At 42.4% G+C, this 9,708-nt stretch overlaps 1 long non-coding RNA gene across 1 annotated transcript; it reads left to right on the top strand.

Moving 5' to 3' along the window:
• Nucleotides 1–4,014: 4,014 nt before the first annotated feature.
• On the top strand, nt 4,015–4,975 carry LOC123408271. Its single transcript, XR_006612722.1, has 2 exons — nt 4,015–4,254; nt 4,359–4,975. It is a non-coding gene; the product is annotated as an uncharacterized LOC123408271 (long non-coding RNA).
• The last annotated feature ends 4,733 nt before the right edge of the window (nt 4,976–9,708 follow it).

The raw sequence follows: 9,708 nt of genomic DNA, 5'->3' as shown, positions 1-9,708 counted from the left end.
TTGTGTCTATGGATACAACTGTTGGAGGGGACCAAAGTAGAGATACATATTGGGACCGGATGAAGGAGTACTTTGATGAGCGAAACAAGAGTGGGATTGAGAGAACCAATAGATCTCTTCGCTCCCGGTGGTCGACAATCAACAAAGATTATCAAAGGTGGGAGGCGGAAATGAAGCCGGTTGACAAGATAAACCCAAGTGGCACTAATGACAGAGAAAGGGAGGTGACATTTATTTATGTTCCATGTTCATGCTTCTTCTTTGGTGTTTCAAATGCTAACTTGTTCTATTTTTTGTAACTCAATATTGCACAAAACTATTTTGAGGAGAAAAGAAGAAGACCAAGAAAGGCAAGGTCAAGGAAGAGAGAGCATTTGTGTTGCCCCATTGCTACGAAGTGTTGAAGGATGTAGAGAAGTGGAAGGGCCGTGATGACCAAGACGACAACAAGAAAAGCAAGGCAACTATTGATTTGGATGAGGAGGAGGAGGCATCAAGTGATGATGGCAAGAGGAACCCTACACCAAACTCGGTTGCCTATTCCAACCAAGAAGACCAAATGGAAGTAAGAAAGAAGCAAAATAAAAGAATAAGAGGAGAGGAGATGATGAGTTAACGAATGCTATGGATGCTCTTTTAGAGGCAAGAAAGGAAGCAACCGAGGTGCGGAGGATGGCAAGGAGCCAAGATGCGATGGCCGCGGAGAGGAGATTCGTAGCCGAGGAGAGGAGGGTGGCGGCCGAGGAGAGGAAGGTGGCCTTGGAGGAGAAGAAATTGGCCATGGAGGAGCGAGCTAGATTATTGGAATGGGAGAAACACTTGTTCTTTATGGACACATATACCTTCGATGATAGGCAAAAGGAGTTCATCGATCTTTCCCTCGATGAATTCTTGTCCCAAAAAAGATCCATGGGCATTGGAGGCATGGGAGCTACCATGGAAGGATTGGGAGGCATGGGAGCTACCATGGGCGGCATGGGTGGCCTCGGAGGCATGGGAGATACCATGGGCAGCATGGGAGGCATGGGTGGCTTCAGAGCAACCATCGAAGGCATGTGAGCATCTACGCGAGGCATTGGTGGCTTCGGAGATACCATGGGAGGCACGGGAGCATCTACGGGAGGCATGTGTGGCTTCCGAGCTTCCATGGGAGGCATGAGTTTTGGTTCTCTCATGGAAGGCATGGGAGCTCCTCCGGGTGACATGGGTGTACGCATGGCTTCCGGTATGCCGGTCATAGCTTCGCATGATGTCGTTGGAGATGGTCTCATGGATGGACACATGGCTCACCACGAGGACGACGAATCGTCTTCGTCATCGGACGAAGACTCGGACGAAGAAGAGGAGGAAGAAGATGAGGCATGATTGTTCATATGCCATTTGTTTGTGTGTGAACTTTATATTTGTGATGATCTTCGGTGGATAATTTTGAACTATGTCATGCAATTCAACCATGCTATGTTACTCGAATGAAAAAATAATTACATTTGAAATATTGCATAGTGTGGTTGACTGCTTGCTCGCGTTGCATTTTGCAGCATGCTAGAGCGGGCGCCCTGCCGCGTGCAAAAAGGGCATTTCGGCAGTGTAAATCTTTTTAGCGCATCGCACTGAAGCGCGTGTATTGGAGTTGCTCTAATGGGGGTAAATCTAAAGCCCAACTTGTGTTATGTACTATTCGATGTCGAATTTTTCATTTTTGTATCTCAAGGAATGTTTTGAGTTTTAGTTTACTTTTTTATGAGAATGTACATTAATGTTGTGTCAATGCTATAAATTATTTTCAGTTTTTTTAAATTTTTTAAAGTATGAAACGGGGTTCGATGCACCCATAGCATCAATTGTCCCGGTGTACTAGATACACTCCGGAGGTTGAGGACCAGGACTTGAGTTCACGCTCGACCATCATTGCACACAAGCACAAGGCACCTGGTGGCATTGGCTCGCCCATACGTAATACTTAACTCCCACCTTCAAATTTGCCATGTAATGTCCGAGGAGAGGCACACCAGAATTCTGCGATTACACTCTCACTTTCATTGTAGTTTTTCTTTTGTTAATTCATCGGCAAATTGTATGGCAACTAAAAGCATATATGGTGATGATGTGTTCCATGGCAAGTAAAAACATCCGTTGTTTAGTTAATTTTTGAAAAGTTGTTTAGCCATGATGGCAACTTTTGTTGTGGCTTTGCCATGTACATTCGAATTTGAAGAATGTTGCCATGGTTAGTGTAGATCTTTTTTTTCCTAGCATCTTGAAATTTGTTTTATCATCGAAACTACAAATGTGATACATTTTCTATAGCAATGTCTCTTTTTTTCAAATTTTCCCAAGTGTCTAGAGAAAAAAAAATGACATCCTTTTTTTAAAATAAACCCTGCAAATCATTGTATCGTTGGTGCTTGCAGAGTGCTTGGCAATTTTATCTCTGTCCATGTTCATAAATGATGGCGAATTTGTAGGGTGTTCATATGGCAAATTCATGTGATTACCATGTCACTTTTAATTTTGAAAATGTTTTGTGTTAGTGGCATTTTTTTGCGGATGTCACGTACATAGTACGGTTCATTTCACTATGGTGTACTTTTGCCTCCATTTTGGTAGTGTCGATTTTTTGGTGCTAGTCCATGCTTGCTTTCTCTTTACTAAATAGTTTCCATTTCAGAATTGCTTTGAATTTGCTATGATTTTTGATATACAATGGCAAATTGTCCGTTAATAGTTGCCATGATAGCTTTGTTTAGTAAATAATTGCCATGGCAAATCGCTATTCATTCTTTACATATCATTTTTGCCATGTCAATCCACTATGTTGTATATTTTTGCCATGTATTAGAGACCTCTAATTTTTTCCATGACAAATGATCTATAATTCATACCATGGCAAATCACCATGACTAACATTGTTTTGCCATGACAAATTACCATCAACGGGCATGGCAAATTTAAATCTTCCATAACTACCATCTTTCGTTTTAGCAAATAGTTGCCATGGCAAAATTTTATATGAATTTAGTATAATTTTTCATAGACCATGGCAATTGCTATTCATTTTTCGGAGATCGTTTGCATTTTCAAGGCACCAGGTTCTATAAATTTACTTTTTTTTTTCTGTCAGTTCGCATGTGTGTCCCTCTCATTTTTATCAATTTTGTTGTAGAACCTGGTGAAAGATCACAGTTATTTCCAATTCTGCCATCGATGCTTCATAAATTTTTGTCAAGTCTCCAGTTTTTTTGACATGGTTATTTTCAGTTTTTCATTAAATCTGATGTTCAAATCAATACACACACATGATGGACCGTGTAGTTGCCGTGGCAATTAAGTTGCCATTAAGTTTTAATGAATCCATATATATACTTGGAAAATTAGAACAAATGTTTGCTACCATGAGGGGTAGTTTTTTTTGCGGGTACCACCGAGGGGTAGTTACCCTCATGTGAGTTTTATATGTTGTATGTAGTATCTATGAGAATCGAGAGTATGTATGTGTAGTATGTTGTATATATGAATATTTATGTAGTATATATATATATATATATATATATATATATATATATGCAGTACCTACTATTTTTATAGTACATTGTTTTATACGTACAAATATAAAGATATTTTAAAAATATACAAAATACTATGGACACACGTGTATTTTTTTTCATAACTTGCTTTGAGATATGCTCGATATAGTATATGAACATACATAGAATGATAAATTAGTATATATACTTTCACATGGTAGTATATGGGACATGAGGGTAACTATTCTAATCCCATGATTAGAGGGAATTGCAATGGAGCTCCTAGGTGCTGCACCCCCCTACATCTTCACCATGCAGCTTCATATCGATTCGGAATATACACTACTTGTGATGTGTATCAATTAATTACAACAAACACATTGTTTCGTATAAGTATGTCCTTTTGTGAAATGTTGGGCCCACTAGAAGATAGAAGTTGTACATCGCCCCTGAGCGTGTGACTCGCCACATTTAATGTCGATGGTTCTGGTCACACCGCCCCACCCACCAAACACAATTATTCTCTCATCTTCTCTCTTCTCCTCCTTTCCCCTCACCAAACTCCATCCAGATCTGGGCCGCCGTCACTCTATCTCTTTCGCCATGTGTGCATCATCTTCCTCTTATTCTAATCACATGTCCATACTGCAAGAGGGGAGATGTGGAATGGTGGGTGTCCCGCACCAAGCTGAACCCCAGAAGACACTTCTACAAGTGCGAGCATCACTAGGTGAGTTCCTAATTTTTCCCGTCTTTAAGTGCATAGATTCATAGATTTGTTATGTTCTAATCATTTCCTTCCTCTTCGTCGTTTCCCCTTAATCTAAAATCAAGAAAGGCAAATGTTCTTTCTAGATGTGGGAAGATGTCGAAATCGATGTTCTCAGAGCCAAGTGGCCCAAGCTGTTCATCCCTATCGCCATCCGGCCCAATAACAGTGGCCCCAATAGGATCTTGATCCTCGTCGCTGGTATTTTGAACCTCGTTTTTCTTCACCTTACTCCAAAGAAGAACGGAAGCTGAAGCTGAAGTTGTTCATCCCTATCGCCATCGAACCCAATAACAGCTACCCCACTATGATCTTGATCCTCATAGCCGGTATCCTCAACCTCGTTATTTTTCTTCACCTTACACTGGTGCAACGGCGTGCTATACAAACAGTTTTTAACCCCTTTCCGTGATGGCATTTTAAACCGTCGCCTAGTGAGTGTGGGCGATAGGGGGGGTCCTTCTCACACGACCCAAAAATCAATGGGCATAGGGAGCCATGATGCAGACGCGTTGCGAAATGTAATCGCATGCGATGCAGCAACACATCACACACACAACATTCTCGAATAGGTGTGTGATTGGTGATCAAATGTTTCTAATGATGAAGTGAAACCAAACGGTGCTTCATACTGAACCGTTTGGGAACAATATCTAAGGCACACGAGCCAACTTATGAACTATGTGCGACGTGTGCCCCATCGCACACGAGTTTTGTGCGGAACTCGTCTACCATGCATGACACTATCACACATGTTTAGTGAACAATTACCTTGTGCAATAATGTGTTATCACAAACGGTTAAAGAGCCCCATTCACACACATACAAGTGCCCCAGATCGTTTGTGATTTGTTGTATATCACCGACGGTTTTGGTATGAGTGACATGTGCTTTCTGTTTGGTATCCCACATGTTTCCTGAAAAATTTACGAGTGGGATTGTATTTTACAATGGGCACGGTTTACTCTGAGGTCTCGTGTGCGATAATGTGGTATGACAAACGGTTCCGGAGCCCCTACGCACACATAGTAGTGCTGCAAATTGGCTGTGATTTGCCGTGTATCACCGACGGTTCTGCTACGATTAAGTATGCTTTCCGATGTGGATCACACACAATCCTTTAGTTCAATCATGTGCGCAACAATTGCTAGGTTAAAGCAAAAATATCCCATTTGAATAGGCACGCAAAAAGAAAATCCGCCACAATATGCAATTGAACAAATAGTGTCCACATGAACATTCATTAGATTTCGCAACAAGTGCAATTGCGCAATTGGTAGCTATATTCCAATGATTTGTCGACATATATATGCATTACATAATTAATCATAGTGTACGAAATATGAAGATCTCATCACACGGAAAACAACGGATCCATGCGTATATGTTTAGTGGTTAACTCTTACTCAATGTTTGAGGAGAAGGCATGGTGGAATCTTCATTATCACGAGTGGGATTGATGTAGTGATCCAGGAAGAAGTTGCGGATAAATTTACGAAGCATCAACAATTCACTAGCGGGTAGCGATTCAGGGGTCCTCGGTTCTATGATGAGCTACCGTAGTTTTAAGATTAGAATGTGCCATATGAGTGGAGTAGAAGCTATTAATTAAGATAGACTTACTAGTACTAATTTGAAGCATATTCACAACTATCAACAGATTTGCAGATGGAGATCATCTATGTGCAAACATAATATGCACAAAGATTGGTCCCTGCTTGTTGCTGAGAGCACTGATTTTTTTTTACAAAATTAGTCATGTATTTGCCCTTCTAGCAAGGACCTGAGCGGATGTTAGATGTTTTTTTCTTTGGACAGAAATAGAAAGAGATTTATTTAGAAGCTTGAACATTTGACTAGCGTAAGAAAAGGTATATCCAGACTATTGGATACATTTTCTGAAAATAACGGATTTTGGCGTGTTACTGGAGAAACGATCTCGTGCTGTAGATGTAGTTCCCTCTTGAACAGGTGCCCTAGTTTAGTTTTCCACAATGCGAACACACTACAAATGAAGATGAATTTTCACAACATCAATTCTTGAACCAGATATGAATGCAAATTAATTTCAACTTCATAGAATTCAATACCTACCCATGAATTTATGAAGATGTGTCAGATCCTAAGCCTTTATTGACTCTCTGAGAGAATCCATGTAGTAAACTATTTTCTCGTTTAGAACAATGAATACCAAGATCCACTGATTGCTAGATATTAAGAAAACCATGAGCTTACGAATTATGTCGAAATCTAAAAGACAATAAGTGTATGCATGGTTGTCTATTTGACTTACCGTTCATGATATGGCCAGAGAAATAATTTTGCATGGGAAGTGTTTTCGAAGATACTGGCGATCATGTTAATGGCCCACTCCCATTCATCCATACCATGTAATGTTGTGCCACTTCCTAATGCAGGATCTATGAAAAACACACTCTCCCTTTTTCTTCTTTGCGTGGTCAATCCCGTGAGACGAATAAAATGCAGTTAGTTGTTTATCATTTACAACCTTGTATGGAGTAGTTGATCAGAGTTTGTTAAGTACTTACAAAATCAGGCATCTAACAAGAGTGGCATCCATCATGTTGAAGTTGAACAAGAGATGTAAGTCCTCGAAATCCACACTGATGGAAGCAGGATCGTGTCAGAAAGGATCTCTGTTGTAGTAGACTAGCAGAACATGATGACCTGGTAACATTAGATCCAAGCTATATTTATGCAACTCGCGGCAATTGGAACTGCACTCATCAAAGTATTCACCAACAAGAAATGGCTGGCCATGGACGTAATTGCGTGCTTCATGTACGTCTGGTTTATTTTTAGCAAGTGCCAATTGTATTTGTTCATCATCCATGCCGTCAGAAATAATATTCTCTGATTCGAACAACTTGCTGTTAATTTGGTTCTGGGCAATGAGTGCCTTAAGTAAGAGGCAATTCTTCTCATTCCTCTTCGATCTCGTGGGCCTCCTCCTCACGTGTGCAGAATTTTTGCCCCCTTCCTTCTTGGTACTTGAAGCACTTCTGCTCCAAGGTCTGGATGGCTGAAAGGTGGACTCCCGAACAGACGGTAAAGCTGCAACGGACTGCTTAGCAGATGGTTTAGCTACGCCGAACTGTTGAGCTCGCGGTGCTTCTTTGACGACTGCTGGCTTGTAGGAGGTGAGGCATCCGACTGTTGACAAGGCATTGAAGCTATGTTAGGTCTATGCACAGTTGGTGCCAACTTGTCGGTGTGTTGAGGAGGCCATGCCAATGTGTTGGTTTGCTGAGCATGCAATGCTGACACATTGGTATGCTGATCCTGCGGATTCGGACCGACAGGCTAATGAGTAGTCGGTTCTGGACCTATAGACTTCTTAGCAGGCGGTACCGAAGCATCAGACTACCTAGCAATCCGTTCCACCAGGTTGGTCTGCTGAGCATGTGGTGTGGCCGAGTCTCCCCCTGCTTCCATTGGTGTCATCTGAACCGGTGGTGCGTCTTCAACAGTTGTAGGACTTTCCACTGGCTGCTCTGGTGCGGACAATGACATCGCATGTACGACAGAAAGTCGGGTGGGCTGATCATAGGTTGATGCATCAGCCGTCGGATCACGAATAGTAGGTTCCTTGGGGGAAGCAGGCGAGAGGTGTCGTGGCAAGGAGAGCGTCACTGGTTGAAGGGCAACATTGGTTGCTCTTGGCGGGGCTTCAGGGATCTCATCCATGAAGTCCGTTTCCTTTCATGGCCACTGGATGTGATGTAACCATGTTTCTCCCAAGGTCCTCTCCTCATCATAGTCCCCTAGGACATTCTTCAGGGAAAATTTATTGAATCCATGCTTTACATCAGCCACATAGCACTTCACACACCTGGCTTGAATGACACATTGTCCAAAAAGGGCCCTCTTCCAAGAAGGGTGGGCAAACCTAGGCTGTTGCACATTTTAACGTACCTTCATAATGTATAAGCACACCCCTCACTACGTCTTTCATTCCAGATAGATCAGATATAGCATCATCATGAGCAGCTGCAGTCTCATTGTCATTGGGGTCAGCTGATGCACAGCTACACTTGTGCAGTGTTGTCGCACAATAACGAGCATCCTCCATGCCCGCCTCTTCTCCCATCTGCTTGCTATCTGTTAGCGTTAGAGTGTTCCGCATCATCATTGAATCCTCAATTTCCTTTCAAACTATCGGATACATCTCCTTCCCGAACCTTTCATACAATTCATTCCGCTTCATTTCACTCCTCACTTTTTTCATGTCGATCCTCTCTTCTCTGCTGAGTGTGGAAGCCCTCTTGTGCGGGACATTGGGACCTATATGCCTTGCACGACCAGGGGGCTCTCTTGTTTTCAGAGCATCAGACGGAATGTCACATGGCCCCAGTCCCTATAGAACCTTCCAGGGATCCTGGAAGCCTTTAACATCATGTGATACAATTCTTCGTCACGTGAGTTCTCAAAGTAATAAGTTCTGTCATCATGCCTCCTTGCACGTGCCCGCAAGTACTCTCTAGCGTGTTCACTCCTCATTTCACTAAAGGTCGGTTTCCCACCCGCAACTACTGCTTCTTTGTCCTCCTGGTCCCATATCGGTTTCATGCCGTAGTATCCTTCCACACCCATAAGGTGGGGGTGTGTAATCTCCAATTGCTTGGCACTCTTCTCATTGAACTCTTCAGTTGCCTTGACCATTTTGAATTCTGCCCAGTCTGCCTTCGTAATTTGGGGTATGCGGGGATTGAGTCCTTGCCTTCACTCAAGTACTTCTTGTACAACACGTGCTTCCAGTTTCTCCAAGCATCCCTAGCCTTCTTCAGTGAAGCGTGTTCTACCTGTATTCTCCACTACTCTAGAACATTGAAGTGATCCATGATCTCTCGGACTATCCTTTGACTTGTTTCTGTTTCAGCCTTCCAAAACCCCGACAGATTAATGTTGAGCCCTCCCGTGCCAACAAATCCACACACTCATGAACCTCGTGCGTGCTTTATCTAGTTTAGTTGGAGCCCAAGACTTTAAATAGATGTTGGTTACTTCATATACACCTTTAGGATGGTGTGTGGGCTTACTTGGAGCGTTCCTCCATGTCCTGACCGAAAGGGTAATTGCTGTAGCTCTATCCCATTCCAGATTACTTGATCCCTCACCATCTGCTGGAGGCCTAGGGTTGTCGGAGTTAGATGAAGATACATCACGTGAAGCATGAGTGATGTCGCTGCTACTCGGCATCTACATAGAAAACATGTGAAACTCATGAAAGGAGGATAAGCATAAAGCTACCAACTTGGTATCAAGCTGTCTAAACATGTCATGCAATAATTTAGAAAATGTACGACTAATTTGTTAAGTTTGTGTGACTCGGGCGCCCACGACATGTGAATTGATAATAACTAATTGGAACAAATACGAGTCACACCCTGTGTT

This window comes from Hordeum vulgare, chromosome 1H, assembly GCF_904849725.1.
Source record: "Hordeum vulgare subsp. vulgare chromosome 1H, MorexV3_pseudomolecules_assembly, whole genome shotgun sequence".
Lineage (NCBI taxonomy): Eukaryota > Viridiplantae > Streptophyta > Magnoliopsida > Poales > Poaceae > Hordeum > Hordeum vulgare.
This window is presented reverse-complemented; position numbering and strand designations above follow the sequence as displayed.